The sequence below is a fragment of the Schistocerca cancellata genome, chromosome 3 (genome assembly GCF_023864275.1).
Source record: "Schistocerca cancellata isolate TAMUIC-IGC-003103 chromosome 3, iqSchCanc2.1, whole genome shotgun sequence".
Classification (NCBI taxonomy): Eukaryota; Metazoa; Arthropoda; class Insecta; order Orthoptera; family Acrididae; genus Schistocerca; species Schistocerca cancellata.
In genome coordinates, this window is record NC_064628.1 from 366,264,470 (window position 1) to 366,279,417 (window position 14,948).

Genomic DNA, 14,948 nt, shown 5'->3' on the forward strand with positions numbered 1-14,948 from the left:
TAAGGCACAAATTGTTTATACATGTCAGGAAACTACGTGTCATATATGTAACGAAACCGGCCACTTCAGTCAGGAATGTCCGCGGAGAACTGCTGTTCTTAAAAGTAATTTGATACAGTGTCAGCAACTTAACTTAAATGATCTGTTACCAAAGAATAGACCGGATCACCTGGTTGAGGATGTTAACGCAGCGAGCCAAGCTGATGTCCCCCTTTACGATAACAGTCAGTTTCCCCTGTTAACAACAAAGGGAATCCATGTTACCATTACTCGTGAAACTGAAACGCAGCTGAAGAAACGACGTCTGGAGACAACAGATGGTTGATCAGAGGACGAGCTGTCCTGTGCAACTCCCTCAGTTCGCAAGCAAAAACAGTGCGATGAGGAAGCAGAGGAATCGGAAGGCAGAATGCGAATGGAAACTGATGAATAGAAGGATAATAAACATACAGTACCAGAAAATGAAGGAGGTGTTGTCAGTATTGATTTGCAAGAAACAACAGGTGAAGTAGCTGATTGCAAAGATCAGCAGCTATCTGTTAGTAAACAAACGCAGAGGAGAGGTTGCAAAACTGCCGCCCCCATTTGTTTCCCTCGATCAGGAAGTAAGTGATATTAATAAAGAACAAGGAAGTGGTGGCCCAAATGAAACCACGGTCAACACCGCAGTGCATGCGCCAGCAACAGAAATTGAGAAAGCGTAAACTGTCCTACACGAATCACTGGAGGAAAAATCAGAAAGTTTACAAGGAAATCAGTCTGCTTGAGCTACAAGAGGAAACCTCAGAAAAAAACGGGACACTAACTAATAATCTGATTGAAGTGTTATTCCATGTTCAGCCTTCCGAGAAAACTGTCAATAGTTTAACTGAACCCTGAACCACAGGAAACTAAACTAGTAATCTGTAAATGAACTGTTAAGTTTGAAGTTTTCTCCTTAGATTATGGCGCAAGTTTGTTTCTACTCCTCCCGGTTCCAATCCTTTAAAGCAAGTACAGCACTGAGCTTAAATTGACACCGCACTTCATAAAACACTTCCAGACTAGGTATGATGCCATTCCGTGATAGAAGTTATGTATGGTGACGGTAGTGACAAACTGCCGTATAGACCAGATGGGGCCAGTCTGGCACCTGCATGTACGCATCTACCATCTAATAGGCCGCACCACATGGTTCAAAAAATGGTTCAAATGGCTCTGAGCACTATGGGACTTAACATCTATGGTCATCAGTCCCCTAGAACTTAGAACTACTTAAACCTAACTAACCTAAGGACAGTACAGAACACCCAGCCATCACGAGGCAGAGACAATCCCTGACCCCGCCGGGAATCGAACCCGGGAACCCGGGCGTGGGAAAGCGAGAACGCTACCGCACGACCACGAGAGCACCACATGGTAACACATGCATTGTCATATCAGTAGTGCTGTACGAATTCTTATGCCACGCGTTTCCTGCTCGTTACTGTCACCATTTTTATTAAAATAATACTGATCGCTTTTCCAGTTTCCTGCAATAACGCAATGTTTCAAAGCAGTGCTAATTTTTCGGATAAAAATTATTCGCTGCTAATAAAAGGTTGATTTAAAGCGAAAAATTTTAGCACTGCTGCTGCGTCTAATGGATAGTTCGTTTTTCTCTACCCCGTTATTAGTAAAATATAAAATCAGTTGTTATAACCGAAAGCAAAGAAATACCGAAAAATACCGGTTATTCAGAACTAAAGTACCGGTATCAGTTCTAACAGGTTTATTTTTTCCATCCCTATCACACTGTTCCAAATTCCGCCGAGAAAAGCATTATGCCCGCCAGTTTTGATGTAGAAAACCATTCCAAACTTGAAAATATCGCGTATTTAAGAAAAATGGTAGTTCTGGTTCTAATTAAAATTAAGGGCAGATTACTGAAGAACTAAGACACACTATAGAGATGTATACAATTAGTCAATTAGTCAGTTTCAAATTTTTAACGTGATTTTCGAAACATATGTCATGGTCTGCAGTCTGAAGACCGGTTTGATGCAGCTCTCTGTGCTTACAGTCCTGTTCAGCCCCTTCACCTCTGTATAATTACCACAACCTACATTCATTGCAACCTGCTTACTGCATTCGTGATTTCAAGTCTTAGTATCCCTCACAAATTTCATCGCCGATACTTACTTCCATAACGAAATAGACATTTCCTTGACGCCTCACTCGATGTTCCACCATCTGATCCATTGTTCCAGTCAAGTTGTACCGTAAAATTCTTTTTTTTCCCAGTCCGATTTAGTATCTCCTCATCTGTCATTCGATCTCCCAATCTAATCTTCAGCATTCGTCTGCGGCACTGTAATTCAAAAGTTTCTCTCTTCTTCTTGTCTGGACTGCTTGTCGTCCACGCTCCAGTCCCATATTTATACTACAGACTTCCTGTCCCTTACATTTATATTAGATGTTAACAAATTCCTTTTTTTTAGACAGACTTATCCTGCTATTTCCATTCGGCATTTTATTTCTTCCCTACTTCGGCCATCATTAGGTTTTTTTTCTGCCCAAATAGTAAAACACATCCGCTACTTGTTGTGTCTCATTTCCTAATCTAATTCCCTCTGCATCGACTGGTTTAATTCGACGACATTCCACTACCCTCCTTTTTCTTTCGTTTTACTTTTAGTGAAGTTCAACATATAACCTCTTTTCAAGACACTATCCATTTCGGACAACTGCTCTTCCGAGTTTGGATTCTGATAGAATTACTATGTCATCGGCAAACCGCAAAGTTTTTACTTCTACTTCCTGAACTTTTATTTACCTCATCAATTTTTCACTGGCGTTTTTTATTGCTTCCTTTTGTTCAAACTGAATAACACAAAGACCTACAACGATTTTTTTTATCACTGCAGAGAGTGGAACGGTGTGTTGATTGCCTGTGGATACTATTTGTCAAGAGAAAGTCGCAACTTTTGGGCCTTAAACAGGAGAGGTGTCGACGATGAAGGCATTAGAAATCAAGCACAAATTATGATTGAGCCAGGTCCTGGAAGGAAATAGGCCAATCTGTTTCAACCATCACGGCAAATGACTTAACTGATATAGAGAAAACACAGAAAACGTTAATATGGATGGGTGGTAGCAGATTCGAACACCACTCTTCCAAGATCCGCTGCGTCACCTTGCTCGGTTGCGGGAAGAGTAAAAGAAGTATTACAGAACTATTTCCTTGCTTCTTTCAGTGAAATCGTACCTTAAAGTTCCTCTCAGTGGTCTAGTTATGTAACCTGTACCTGATTAGTGACTACGGTAGTTCATCCACAAACTTATTTTAGTCCCAACTCCAGTTTCGTATCAGTGTCTCTTATGTTCCAGCTGCCTCTGTGAGAACACCATTACATTCGGCAGGATATCCCAAAAAAAGTATTCTCTCATCGATACTACGTAACGTATAAATATTTCTATTTTTCCGAGGCATGACATAACATGTAATGCGATTACGTTATTATTCTGGATGGGAGATGTTTCATATTGCTGCAAGAAAATTTCTTCAGCATCAAAATCTCTTCAACACGTGATCCTGATGGAGCTTGTAGGAAGTAAAGATAAACTTCACCATTCACGTCGTTTCCAACAATGAATAGTCCTGCAGCGCCTCTTGTTTCACCACACCACACTGTAGCTCCAGGTAAGTTCACATGATGTTCGACAGTAATATGTGTACTTTGAGGAACGCAATAGGTCCAGCTGCGTAAATTAGTTACTCCATTTAACGTAAAAGAGGCACATCGCGCGAGACTTCGAGGTTATTGTCCCAAGCCCATATTGTTTTCTTAGAGATCAAAGGTGGACATCCGCCAGTTTTTCTGCTGTGGAAAGAACAAAAGACCGTGGTCTTCCAGAAAGTTATTGGAGGCTGTATTGTACAGTTATGTAACACTGACGTCATGAATGATGCGTCCCGATGACAGGATGCTTTGAAATGTCTTTCTGAACTGTCTTTGCCCTTCAGTAACAGCCTCACGTCTACAGTTGTGCTTCAGAACAAATTTTGTTCCCTCAAAATTTAGTGGAGGTCATGCATTATTTCAGGTAATTCGTGTCAAAAATGATCCAATTAGTTACAAGCAGTGAACAAATGAGTCCATTTTTGGGACTCTTGTAGTTTTTGAATGATTCCTCAACAATGCTCCTGCAGAACTAATGGATTACGTCTTGAGTCCTGCAGAGATCTTTCTCTAAATGCCACACAACAGGTACAGAGCTCGGTTCTTAATCCTACAATAGCCTTTTCTCTGTGTATTGTGCTCAGTCTACAGCTTCGAACGGTACATCGCTCAGCTTATGGTGATTCCACAGATAGCTTCACACTCGTTTCACTGGACTCGCATTCGGGAGGACGACGGTTCAATCCCGCGTCCGGCCATCCTGATTTATGTTTTCCGTGATTTCTCTAAATCATTCCAGGCAAATGCCGAAATGGTTCCTCTGAAAGAGCCCGGCCGACATCCTTCCCTAATCCGATGAGACCGATGACCACGCTGTCTGGTCTCCTTCCCCAATTAACCAACCAACCACACTCGTTTCAGTTATGATGGAAGGCTATAGTGCGTCTTTAGTTTTGCCGCGATTTTGATCATAGGAGTATACATTCGTGTAGATGGCGCTGAAATCGGTCCAGGTCACAGCAAAATTTTATATTACGTTGAGATAGGACAGTCAGTTTGTGATTATTGAAAGGCTACGTCACCAAGCGGTCTGAAACAGCATGTGCAGTAATAAGTTCTCAATTTTGCGGTGCTCGGTAGACAATAACAAAAAACACACTTGTACTGCAGTATACAATGCCGTCAGCCTACACAATAGCTCCGCCGGGTATTTTGCGTGACTTGTAATCCCTTAGTCTCCTTATAGGCCACTGAAAGTGAAAGCACAGTGTCACTTGATTTATAAGGAAGCAAATTATCTTTTGTAACCTCCAGCATGCGACTTGCAAGCGTATTTACACAGGCTCACCCAGGGGAACATGAAGTAGGTCATTTAACGCACGCATGCAAAAGCAAGAAATACGCAAAGAATAACAAACATAGACAGTTAATCGCTTCACACCATTGTCCCCCACACGTGGTGATTGTAGCAAGACTTAATTAAAAGTTCCAATTGAAAAGCTGCACATTGTCGTCGCGTGGAGGAGGGGGGGGGGGGCAACGGCATTAATCACGTAAAATTTTAAGCTTTTACTTCCGTGCTGATCGACAGATGATAAACAAAATATTCTAACATTCTTTATTATGGAACAGTGAGTCTTACGTTCTTTTGAACGCAGGCTTGCTAATGCCGACTACCTACACAATAGCCCTGTCACGTATTCAGAGTTACCTCCTTATTTTCCTTACAAAACACTGAAACACCTCTCTGTGTATAGCCTTACATATAAGCATATATACATTGATCGCTATTTGCTCTTACCAGTCTAGACGCTCCCAAGCACACTAGATACAGAGGCTTGATTAGACGGCTTAGAATTTCAGAAACCCACTTACTATGGAACAACATCACTGCACCGAAAACTTCCAGACATTCCGCACACATTTTTTTCAATATTTTATGTTAGATATTACATTAGTTTCATATAGTTCCTGTAATGAGCTGCAATTTTTCTGTATTTTTATCTTTGGTTTCATAACGTACTGGCTATAATACACTAGCACGAGTTGTAAGCTTCAAAGAAACAAATTTCACCCACACGACAGTCGCCACTTGATTACGGCCGAGGAGCACTCGAGCGGAAGCTCGTGGACATTACGAAAATATTGATCAATGTTAAACGATACGTGGTGAGTCTGAGTTGTATGCCTAACGATGAACTATAAGATGGAAACACTAGAGGTACTGGAAAGAAGGATTATTAGAAAATTAATGGGTGCAATGAAAACTGCAGATGGTTGGAAAATAAGAAGTAATGAGGAGATCTACAAAAATATAGAGAAAATATCTGAAGTAATGGCCAAACGAAGATTTACCTTTCTTGGACATCTCTACCGAATGGATGGAAATAGACTAACAAAACAAATACTCCTATATTTCTGGAAGAAGAAATCGACAATAGCATGGATTACAGAAGTAAGAAAAGATCTTGAAAGAAACAACATCAAAGAATCAGAAATAGCAGAAAGAAACCGTTTTGAAAACAAAATACTAAATTTGGAAGGCTTTCAAAGCGGAAGAAATAAACAATCTGGAACAACATGGACAGAAGAAAGGAAGAGACTTCATGGGGAGAAAATGAGGGAATACTGGAATAATAGGAAACAACAACAGAGGAAGAAGAGGAACTGAAGTTGTTAACGTGATCCTAATTGGTCAATAGGATTGTAAAAAAAAAAAATAAAAAAAGGGAGTCAACTGAAGCTGCTGAAGCTGCTGTCTTATCTGCTACTGCTTCCCTACATCAAGGCAAAAATTAGCTTACCTAAAGATCTTCTGGGTCCTTAACTTTGGCATCATTGCAGATCGCACCTGCAGCACGTGTTTCAGCATATACTGACCAATTAAAACACGATGATATGCGAGGTGCCCTTTGTAACAAGGAACGATGCCAGTCTGCAATTCCTCCACAGGAATTAGAAATTACAAAAGGAAGAGTGTCAAACAAGGAAGATATGTTCGTCTAGCCCATAGAGCGTACTGATTAGTAAAATGTGGGAAACCACCTTGAGATGTATGGTGTGACATCTTGCAGACCACACGCATGTAACTACGGCAGCCACAATAGGCGCGTGCATTCTCTTTCAATGTGACCAGATTCTTACGGTTGTGGTCCTGCACTCAACTGACTCCTAAGCAGTGGAGACCAGCACATGTTAAGCAAACGTGGCGGCTACTTCGGCACGAATCATCTCTAGCGATTTAACAACAGGTCGACATTGTTGAGGACCTGATCAGAATTCTCCTCAGAGAGCTTGTCTCCGCACTTTTATTACAGCGGCGAAGACACAGCGAAGTGTCTACACTAGTAAAAAGTAGGTCCTACAACTAGCTTTTCCAGGGAGGCTGTGTTGCAGCTGCCCGCATCTCGTGGTCGTGCGGTAGCGTTCTCGCTTACCACGCCCGGGTTTCCCGGTTCGATTCCCGGCGGGGTCAGGGATTTTCTCTGCCTCGTCATGGCTGGGTGTTGTGTGCTGTCCTTAGGTTAGTTAGGTTTAAGTAGTTCTAAGTTCTAGGGGACTGATGACCGTAGCAGTTAAGTCCCATAGTGCTTAGAGCCATTTGAACCATTTTTGTGTTGCAGCTTCTTAGGCGTAGTGGTGGTGGAGACCCCCTGGTGCTTGTGTTCACTATACTTTGGTGGTGCCAGTCAAACACCCCCGCGAAAAAAAAAGTCATCTAAGTGGCCCTTTCATTAATGAGATACATCTTCTTGTGACATTCTTAACAAAAAATGATTGGTGGATATTAAAATTACTTCGACATCACCATCCGATGGCCCTTTATCTCAACGACACATCACAAGTTCCAGAATATCGAAAAAAATATTGTTTTAGCAATATTCGTATTAAGTTTTCCGAGTTATCACCTCACAAATACGATAATCAGATTTGTAATATTTCCTCATGCATGAATCCGTGATTGGAATTGTTTAATAACTACAATTTTTTTTTTGTAACGGCTAGACAAAGCAGTCGTTCAGGCCTGTCCTAGTTTGTGTGAAACATCGTGGAAAGGACTCGGGTTTATAGTTTCACCACTTCACGGGACTTGAAGCTCGAGAAAATTTTATATGGCCGTGAAACTATTCATTCGTACAAATTTCATCCACTTTTATGCGAACAAAATCACAATCAATAGCAAAAATGTACAACACTAAATGCAAATATACATATAACTGGAGACTCAAGCGATTGGAACTGAGACCAGGAAAGTGATCCCTTTGACACAGTTCTCAGCGTTTAATTTTTTTCAGAAAAACACTTCAATCAGATAACTGAATAATCATCTAATGACGACCTCCTAGTAACTAACAGACCAAAAATCTTCGAAACGTTTAATATAGAGGAGAGCTTGAGTAACCGAAAGATAACTGTATCATCAATGAGTAACGGTGTTTCGAGAAATGTTGAGAAAGGCAGGAAAATACGTTTGCTTAGCATGAGTGGCGGAATATAAATAGCAGACTATCGGTATCGACCACAGTTGTGACGCATGGGATGGATTTGGAGTGATTCAACAGCAGTGTTAGATAGGTGCTACGAAAGTAAAGAGAGAATTATCACAGATTAAAGCGAAGTCAAAGCCTTTTGGGCAAACGAAACCTGAATGAAGCCAAAATGAGCGAAAGGAGAGAAATGCGAGATTCACTCAAACCAGTAGTTAGTAAAATTTTGGCGAACGTTCTGACCAAAAATACTAGCAAATTTTGGTCTTAAATGAAACCACTAAGCAGTAGAAATCATCTATTCAAGTCGACGATCACTCTCCAACTGAAACGGAAAATAGCAGAGAAAAGGCCGAAATAATGAATTCGGTCTTCTGATATTGTTTCACTCCTCTCTCGAACGAACGCCGAAGAGGCAGATACTGAGAAAAGTTATGACGGTGTGTATAATAAACTCAAATAGTTCAGCAGATCAGAAACGGCGGGACCGGATGAGACATCCGAGAGATTAAGCGAAAGAAACTGCTCCCTTTCTATTGGGAAGCTGCAACAATGAAAGGTACCAACCGAATAGATAAAGGAACGGTCTTTGTCGTTCTCAAGAAGAGTCTTCGAATGATGTACAAAACTGCAACAACGAATGGTACCAATCAATTAGATAAAGGAACTGACTTTACTGTTCTCAAGAAGAGCCTTCGGATGATGTACAAAATTAGCCTATATCTTTTATGTCAATTTGTTGTCGAATTATGGAGCTTTTCTAAGCTCATGCATTATGACATTTTTGGAAAATGAAAATCGCCTGTATAAAAATCAACATGAATATCTCAAGCAAAGACCTTGCGAAATTGAGCTCTCTCTACTCGTCTGTGAGACAAAAGCGCCTGGTTTGATGTCGTATTCTTTGACTTTCGGAAGGCTTTCGATAACAGTTGCACACTGTTGTTCAGTAAACAGAACACGAGCACACTGATTATCTGACCAGATTTGCAATTGGATTCATGACTTTATTGCAAACAGAGCTCAACACGCCGTTCTTAACGGAACATAATCGACGATTGTGTGGTACCACAAGGGAGTGTTTTAGGGCCATTGTTGTTTGCAGTATACGTCTACTTGCTGATGGCGCAGTTGTCTATACGAAGACTGCAACGCCTGAAGACTGTAGCGAAATAATTGATCGTAGTCGACAAGGAACGTAAATAAATGAAATTATTATAAATTAAAGTCCTCTGTTGCATATTTCCGTCTGTATGTCATGGCAATTTTCAGGAACTGCTGTAGGGATTTTGATACGGTTTTCCCTAATCGATAGACTGATTCACGAGGAATTGCGATATACCCGTGCTGTTGTTCTGGAATGAACCTGTCACTCTGCAGTTGACTGTGTGCTGTTGTGGAACTCCCACGCGGGTTAAAACTGTGAGCTGGCCCAGGACTCGATCCCGTAACCTTGCTTTTCGCGTGCAATCCTCTAGCCGCTGAGTTATGCAGATACCATTAAACAGCCCGTTAGCACAGCTTTAATCCTGCCACTATCTCTGTCCTCGTAATAGCTCTTTACGTTTACTAAGTTGTTAATATAGGTTGCCCTCCCCCCCACCCCCCACCACCCCTCCCACCCATGAACCATGGACCTTGCCGTTGGTGGGGAGGCTTCCGTACCTCAGCGATACATACAGCCGTACCGTAGGTGCAACCACAACGGAGGGGTATCTGTTGAAAGGCCAGACAAAAGTGTGGTTCCTGAAGAGGGGCAGCAGCCTTTACAGTAGTTGCAGGAGCAAAAGTCTGGATGATTGACTGATCTGGCCTTGTACACTAACCAAAATGGCCTTGCTGTTCTGCTACTGCGAACGGCTGAAAGCAAGGGGAAACTACAGCCGTAATTTTTCCCGAATGCATGCAGCTTTACTGTATGATTAAATGATGATGGCGTCCTCTTGGGTAAAATATTCCGGAGGTAAAATAGTCCCCCATTCGGATCTCCGGGCGGGGACTACTCAGGAGGACGTCGTTATCAGGAGAAAGAAAACTGGCGTTCTACGGATCGGAGCGTGGAATGTCAGATCCCTGAATCGGGCAGGTAGGTTAGAAAATTTGAAAAGGGAAATAGATAGGTTAAAGTTAGATATAGTGGGAGTTAGTGAAGTTCGGTGGCAGGAGGGTCAAGACTTTTGGTAAGGTGAATACAGGGTTATACAGGGTGTTACAAAAAGGTACGGCCAAACTTTCAGGAAACATTCCTCACACACAAATAAAGAAAAGATGTTATGTGGACATGTGTCCGGAAACGCTTAATTTCCATGTTAGAGCTCATTTTAGTTTCGTCAGTATGTACTGTACTTCCTCGATTCACCGCCAGTTGGCCCAATTGAAGGAAGGCAATGTTGACTTCGGTGCTTGTGTTGACATGCGACTCATTGCTCTACAGTACTAGCATCAAGCACATCAGTACGTAGCATCAACAGGTTAGTGTTCATCACGAACGTGGTTTTGCAGTTCAGTGCAATGTTTACAAATGCGGAGTTGGCAGATGCCCATTTGACGTATGGTTTAGCACGGGGCAATAGCCGTGGCGCGGTACGTTTGTATCGAGACAGATTTCCAGGACGAAGGTGTCCCGACAAGAAGACGTTCGAAGCAATTGATCGGCGTCTTAGGGAGCACGGAACATTCCAGCCTATGATTCGCGACTGGGGAAGACCTAGAACGACGAGGACACCTGCAGTGGACGAGGCAATTCTTCGTGCAGTTGACGATAACCCTAATGTTGCTGCTGTACAAGGTAACGTTGACCACGTCACTGTATGGAGAGTGCTACGGGAGAATCAGTTGTTTCCGTACCATGTACAGCGTGTGCAGGCACTATCAGCAGCTGATTGGCCTCCACGGGTACACTTCTGCGAATGGTTCATACAACAATGTGTCAATCCTCATTTCAGTGCAAATGTACTCTTTACGGATGACGCTTCATTCCAACGTGATCAAATTGTAAATTTTCACAATCAACATGTGTGGGCTGTTGAGAATCCGCAGGCAATTGTGCAATCACGTCATCAACACAGATTTTCTGTGAACGTGTGGGCAGGCATTGCTGGTGATGTCTTAATTGGGCCCCATGTTCTTCCACCTACGCTCAATGGAGCACGTTATCATGATTTCATACGGGATACTGTACCTGTGCTGTTAGAACATATGCCTTTACAAGTACGACACAACATGTGGTTCATGCGCGATGGATCTCCTGCACATTTCAGTCGAAGTGTTCGTACGCTTCTCAACAACAGATTCGGTGACCGTTGGATTGGTAGATGCGGACCAATTCCATGGCCTCCACGCTCTCCTGACTTCAACCCTCTTGACTTTCATTTATGGGGGCATTTGAAAGCTCTTGTCTACGCAACCCCGGTACCAAATGAAGAGACTCTTCGTGCTCGTATTGTGGACGGCTGTGATACAATACGCCATTCTCCAGGGCTGCATCAGCGCATCAGGGATTCCATGCGACGGAGGGTGGATGCATGTATCCTCGCTAACGGAGGACATTTTGAACATTTCCTGTAATAAAGTGTTTGAAGTCACGCTGGTACGTTCTGTTGCTGTGTGTTTCCATTCCATGATTAATTTGATTTGAAGACAATTAATAAAATGAGCTCTAACATGGAAATTAAGCGTTTCCGGACACATGCCCACATAACATATTTTCTTTCTTTGTGTGTGAGGAATGTTTCCTGAAAGTTTGGCCGTACCTTTTTGTAACACCCTGTAAGTACAAAAACAAATAGGGGTAATGCAGAAGTAGGTTTAATAATGAATAAAAAAGTAGGAGTACGGGTAAGCTGCTACAAACAGCATAGTGAACGTATTATTGTGGCCAAGATAGACACGAAGCCCTCGTCTACTACAGTTGTACAAGTTTATATGCCAACGAGCTCTCCAGATGACGAAGAAATTGATGAACTGTATGATTAGATAAAAGAAATTATTCAGGTAATGAAGGCAGACGAAAATTTAATAGTCATGGGTGACTGGAATTCGAGAGTAGGAAAAGGGAGACCAGGAAACATAGTAGATGAATATGGATTGAGGCTAAGAAATGAAAGAGGAAGCCGCCTGGTAGAATTTTTTGCACAGCATAACTTAATCATAGCTAACACTTGGCTCAAGAACCATGAAAGAAGGCTGTATACATGGAAGAACCCTGGAGATACTGAAAGGTATCAGATAGATTATAGAATGGTAAGACAGTGATTTAGGAACCAGGTTTTAAATTGTAAGACATTTCCAGGGGGAGATGTGGACTCTGACCACAATCTATTAGTTATGAACCTTAGATTAAAACTGAAGAAACTGCAAAAAGGTTGTAATTTAAGGAGATGGGACCTGGATAAGTTGTACAGAGTTTCATGGAGAGGATAAGGGAACAATTGACAGGAATGGGGGAAGGAAATACAGTAGAAGAAGAATGGGTAGCTTTGAGGGATGAAATAGTGAAGTCAGCAGAGGATCAAATAGGTAAGAAGACGAGGGCTAGTAGAAACCCTTGGGTAACAGAAGAAATATTGAATTTAATTGATGAAAGGAGAAAATACAAAAATGCAGTAAATGAAGCAGGCAAAAAGGAATACAAACGTCTCAAAAATGAGATCGACAGGAAGTGCAAAATGGCTAAGCAGGGATGGCTAGAGGACAAATGTATGTAGAGGCTTATCTCACTAGGGGTAAGTTAGATACTGCCTACAGGATAATTAATGATACCCTTGGAGAAAGGAGAACCACTTGCAAGAATATCAAGAGCTCTGATGGAAACCCAGTTCTAAGCAAAGAAGGGAAAGCAGAAAGGTGGAAGCAGTATATAGAGGGTCTACACAAAGGCGATGTACTTGAGGACAATTTTATGGAAATGGAAAAGGATGTAGATGAAGATGAAATGGGAGATATGACACTGCGTGAAGAGTTTGACAGAGCACTGAGAGACCTGTGTCGAAATGAGGCCCCCGGAGTAGACAACATTCCATTAGAGCTACCGACAGCCTTGGGAGAGCCAGTCCTGACAAAAATCTACCATCTGGTGAGCAAGATGTATGAGACAGGCGAAATACCCTCAGACTTCAAGAAGAATATAATAATTCTAATCCCAAAGAAAGCAGGTGCTGACAGATGTGAAAATTACTGAACTATCAGTTTAATAAGTCACAGCTGCAAAATACTAACGCGACTTCTTTACAGACGAATGGAAAAAACTAGTAGAAGCCGACCTCGGGGAAGATCAGTTTGCGTTCCGTAGGCGAAATACCCTCAGACTTCAAGAAGAATATAATAATTCTAATCCCAAAGAAAGCAGGTGTTGACAGATGTGAAAATTACTGAACTATCAGTTTAATAAGTCACAGCTGGAAAATACTAACGCGACTTCTTTACAGACGAATGGAAAAACTGGTAGACGCCGACCTCGGGGAAGATCAGTTTGCATTCCGTAGAAATATTGGAACACGTGAGGCAATACTGACCTTACGACTTATCTTAGAAGAAAGACTAAGGAAAGGCAAACCTACGTTTCTAGGATTTGTAGACTTAGAGAAAGCTTTTGACAATGTTGACTAGAATACTCTCTTTCAAATTCTAAAGGTGGCAGGGGTAAAATACAGGGAGCAAAAGGCTATTTACAATTTGTACAGAAACCAGATGGCAGTTATAAGAGTCGAGGGACATGAAAGGGAAGCAGTGGTTGGGAAGGGAGTGAGACAGGGTTGTAGCCTCTCCCCGATGTTATTCAATCTGTATATTGAGCAAGCAATAAAGGAAACAGAAGAAAAATTCGGAGTAGGTATTAAAATCCATGGAGAAGAAATAAAAACTTTAAGGTTCGCCGATGACATTGTAGTTCTGTCAGAGACAGCAAAGGACCTGGGAGAGCAGTTGAACGGAATGGACAGTGTCTTGAAGGGAGGATATAAGATGAATATCAACAAAAGCAACACGAGGATAATGGAGTGTAGTCGAATTTAGTCGGATGATGCTGAGGGAACTAGATTAGAAAATGAGACACTTAAAGTAGTAAAGGAGTTTTGCTATTTGGGGAGCAAAATAACTGATGATCATCGAAGAAGAGAGGACATAAAATGTTGACTGTCAATGGCAAGGAAAGCGTTTTCGAAGAAGAAAAATTTATTAACATCGAATATAGATTTAAATGTCAGGAAGTCGATCCTGAAAGTAATCGTATGGAGTGTATGGAAGGGAAACGTGGACGATAAATAGTTTAGACAAGACGAGAATAGAAGCTTTCGAAATGTGGTGCTACAGACGAATGCTGAATATTAGATGGGTAGATCACATAACTAATGAGGAGGTATTGAATAGAATAGGGGAGAAGAGGAGCTTGTGGCACAACTTGACGAGAAGAAGGGATCGGTTGGTAGGACATGTTCTGAGACATCGAGGGATCACCAATTTAGTATTGGAGGGCAGCGTGGAGGGTAAAAGTCGTAGGGGGAGTCCAAGAGATGAATACACTAAGCAGATTCAGAAGGATGTAGGCTGCAGTAGGTACAGGGAGATGAAGAAGTTTGCACAGGATAGAGTAGCATGGAGAGCTGCATCAAACCAGTCTCAGGACTGAAGACGACAACAACAACAATATAGGTTGTAGTGAATATAAAAGACAAAAAGAGAGAAACGGCAATTATAATGATGAGATATGTAAATGCAGATAAAATACCTTCTACAACATACAAAATTTTTCGCCGCTTAGTGTCCATTGGCAACTTGTAATATACTGCCAATTGTGAATCTGTAAGCTTTATTACAGAAAGTG